At 35.6% G+C, this 4,313-nt stretch overlaps 1 protein-coding gene across 3 annotated transcripts in view; it reads left to right on the top strand.

Moving 5' to 3' along the window:
• LOC107720025 (MAGUK p55 subfamily member 3-like) overlaps positions 1 to 4,313 on the top strand; it is a 23,544-nt gene continuing 19,231 nt past the window's right edge. For all 3 annotated transcript variants that reach the window (XM_016527599.1, XM_016527598.1, XM_016527597.1), the window contains exon 1: positions 1 to 263. The gene's annotated coding sequence lies outside the window, so the exon portion shown is untranslated. The remainder of the gene's footprint in view (positions 264 to 4,313) is intronic.

Below are 4,313 nucleotides of genomic sequence, written 5' to 3'. Positions count from 1 at the left end.
AGAAAGAGAGAGAGAGACTAGCTGTGGGATACTGGATGAACGGAGGAGAGAAGGGGAGGAGGTAGGAGGGGAGGGAGGATGGAAAGGGGAGGGAGTTTGTGTGTGTGTGGAAGAGAGAGAACCACAGAGAGACAGAAAGAGAAGTGACAGACGGCAGGGGCGGCAGCCAGAGGAAGAGTCACAGTGAAAGGATCAGTAAGGCAACCGTCTGGGAACGACAGATCCAGAGACACAGAAAAAAAGAGAGGAAGACGTAGTCAGCGGTAGGCTGCTCCTTTCTATTACCTTCATTTGCTTCATTATACAGAGCTAAACACAAAGCCAGGCCCAGCATGCACTGCATGAGATCATGTGTGCGATTGTATGTGTGTGTTTTGGTGATTATCTCGTCTAGAGGGGCTTTATTTTCTCTCGGACCCAATCAGTGGCATATGTGCAAATCAGTACTGCACTGCAGATGGAGAAGAGAGAGATTCAGAGGAAGAGAAAGACTGTAATGGAGAGAGAGAGAGAGAGAGTAAGGATGCATTAGGCATCTGAGTAGAGAAGAAAGTACTGATGCTTTCACAACAGTGCTGAGGAAAACGAGCCGATCTGCTTCCATTATTGATAGTAAGAGTCCATCAATTTGTTCACTCTTTGTCTGAGGTGTATGTGTTCCTGCAACAATGTAATAGAAAAAGAATTAGGTCACTGCGAGTTGAATTCTAATGGTCTGGATCTGTTTGGAAGTGGGTGCAGGGTTAGAGAAATGCTGTTTGTGCCAAAACACTGCGTGTTTGAGTTTGCTTCATGACAACAGGCAGTTGAACTATTAATGAATTTGCGCTTGCAAAATAATGATTCTAACATGATGTAGCCTCCAGGCAACATATATTCCTCTAAGATCAATGCAAGTTTTGAAGATGGTCCAGGAAAACATTCAAACAGATGTCTACAAATGTCTTGCTGTCTTTCTAATCGGTAACAAAAGGTGATTCTGTGTGATCGCTGACATTTCAGCCCCAGGGTCAGCCTGTTATTCATAAATCCCATTTGCCACTGGTATAAAATCTTTCTCAATATGTCATCAATATGCATCACTTTTATCTTCAGAAGCCCTAAATAATAAAGACTCACTTGTTGTTATAGTATTGTTCTAGATAGATCAGTGGTTCTGATCAAACTTCCAAGGGAGCCTTGGATTTTATGTTAAAAATGTTAATGAATACTTAAACACAAAGTTAAGTTTTTTTTCTCTTTAATAACTAGCATTTTAATTGAAAAATGCAGATTCAAAATCTGTTCTAGATAGAGGATTGATACGTGTGAGTAAACTTTGTTATTTGAAACAAGGAGATTATATCATGACCTAACAAATACCAAATCTTACTAAATAACAATGTTAAATACAGATGTGCACAGACTTGCGAGTAAGTTTATTAAATCTTATCATTTTTATTTTATCTTTAAGTGTCTAGGTCATAATGTGAAGCTTTATTTCAGACCTCACATGCACTTCACCAGTACTGGATCAAAATTCATCTTGGGGTATATAAAAACTCATCTAACAATCCTGTACATGCTTTCTGTGAAAACCTATCCATTTCTTAGATAACCTAATTGAAATCCCTTCGCCAGTATAACAGTTTAAAGGAGCCGAATCCCATGCCAAGCAGCTCTACATCTGCTTTCAGCTGTGTAAGCAAATAATTCATTATGATTATTTGCCCATCAGTCACAGGCACCATCAGCTAACTAACAGACCCAATGAAATCAAATTTGGAGTTTTGTAGCTTTTAGCTTACGTGTTAGCTCTTGTGTATTCCTAAATTTTCTAAATGTTGTGCTCTATAGAATATAAAACCCCAATACAAACTTCAAATCAACTGCTTGTTTATTTATTTATTATTTTTTTAAAAGGGATAAGCCCACTGATACAGTATCATTCAAAACTCTTTAAAAAAAAACTTTTAGAAATGAATGAAATTAATGCCTTTATTCAGCAAGGAGGCATTAAATTAACAAAAAGTGACAGTAAATACATTTATAATATTACAGAAAAGTTCTTGATTTTCACAAAAGAACATTAAGCATCACAACTGTTTTCAACACTGTTAATAATAAGAAGAAATGTTTCTTGAGCACCAAATCAGCCCCAAACTTTCAAATGGTGTATATCCCATTCAACTTTCCTGTTTTATTAAGAAAGGTCAACACAAAAAAGTAAAGCTGCACTTGTCAAGCAATTGTCTTCCACTGCTGAAAAAAAACAAAATGTCTCATCCTGAACTCAGACTATTGGTTAAGCAAGAAGCTGCCATGTCAAATTGCTGCTCAAACAATGACTAATTGTTTGATGGCGCAACAGAGCCAGTGTTTCACTTTTCAGAGGAATTAACCTAAAACAGGGACTGGTGAAAGTATTTTACAAAAATTACACAGTTTCCATTTAAAGCTAGCTCAATCTAAGAAGAATCTGAAGTTTAGAATGAAAGACGTATTGAAACTAGACTGTTTTCAAATTATTTGTAAGATATTAAATCATATTCAAATGAATGAACCTTGTGCAGGTAGCCTAAGAAACATAAGCTTCCCTATAGGTTACATATTTCACTCTGGTTCCCTTCAGAGTCTCAGTCAGTAAATATCCTCCATACAGCAGGCAGACAGCACCATTCACCTAACATCATTAAATGTATTTTATACGCCCTTAAAGTTTTGAACAACCAGATTGGATTTGATGTTCTGAAATTCAGCACACATCCGTAAGAATTAGGAAGGCCAAACAGATGTACTATCTGCTGAAGACTGCCTGACCTAAACAGACCTTCAAAGCCAATAAGGTTGCAGAGAGGTCTTTCTCAGAATGTGTGTGTGTGGTTTTCTTAGAACCAGTGGTGGAAAGAGTACTGAAAAAATATATTCAAGTAAAAGTACCATTACCTTGGTCTCGGTGAATCAGCAGCATCCACAACTGAACAGAACAAAAAGCGTTGAACTTGAAAATTGTTTGTGCGCGAGTGCACTTGCAATGGATTAAAAAAAAAAAAAAACGTTTATTAACGAGCTGCAGTTTTATTAAATCAGGGGCTGGCACAGATGCAGTATATTAACGCCACGGGTCATCTATAGGGCCTTTCGCACCGCTTTAGTTCCGGAACTAAATGACGAGACCTATTACTCTCTCTCCAATCACGTTGATGGATAAAAATGAAATTAAAATAAGCATGTAACAACTACAAACGGAGGAAAATAGCGGAGTAAAAGTACAGATACATCACTTAAAATGTACTCAAGTAAAAGTAAAAGTACACAATTTTTAAACTACTCAAAAAAGTACAATTACTGATAAAAACTACTTAATTACTGTAACGTGAGTATTTGTAATTCGTTACTTCACACCCCTGCTTAGAACCAAGCCAAAACCCGAAAAGGGCTCTAAGCTGTTCTGGACAGAAATAGCACACATGATGACGTGTTCATGCTTTTATGCCAAAGCTCATATTTGTCTTTTTAGGTTTATGAACAAGCCATGCAACGTTAACATTACACTGGCTTTCTACATAAGATATTATTCTTGATAAAATGCAGCAGTACTGTATAACTTAGACGTATACACAAATAATGTACTGTATATAAACCCTTTTAAAAGTTTGGGATAATAAAAAAAAAAACTTTTATTCAACAAGGACATATTAAATTGTTCAAAAGTTGCAGTAAAGACATTTAGAATGTATATTTTAAATAAATTATGTTCTTCTGAACTTTCTTTTATCAAATAATCCTGAAAAAATATAATCACATATATCAAAAATGTGTGGAATAAATTAATAAATCACTTATTTTATAAATTACTTTCCAAAATCATTTGAAAAAATCTGGAATTTCTCCACTGATAGACTGTATATTTATCATTTAATTATTTAATGTTTGTCTAACACCAAACCCCATTTTTCTCAATATTAAGTTGTGCTGTTTATAACAACACACACACACACACACACACACCATATGCCCCTGTGTATTTATATTACACTAATATATTTTATATAGAGGGAATGACATCATTCTTTAGAGCAAAAATAACTTTGAATTTCTGTCCGTGGTAGCCATGAAGGGATTATTAGTTTATCTCTCACATTCACTCTTCTGATATTTCTGAGAATTGAATGCAGTTTTATGGTATTATAGGTGCCTGCAGATATCTATCATCACCTTTTTTAAATTTTACAGTGAGTAAATCTCTCTGTGATTTGCCATATTCTTACACGTACTGTGCAGTCACACATGGCTTGCTATGTTGGACTCAAGTGTATTTTGAATATATATAT

Source organism: Sinocyclocheilus rhinocerous, unplaced genomic scaffold (genome assembly GCF_001515625.1).
Source record: "Sinocyclocheilus rhinocerous isolate Xijiao unplaced genomic scaffold, SAMN03320098_v1.1 scaffold273, whole genome shotgun sequence".
NCBI classification, from domain to species: domain Eukaryota; kingdom Metazoa; phylum Chordata; class Actinopteri; order Cypriniformes; family Cyprinidae; genus Sinocyclocheilus; species Sinocyclocheilus rhinocerous.
The sequence above is the reverse complement of the archived record's forward strand: the minus strand, read 5'-3'. Positions and strand labels throughout refer to the sequence as shown.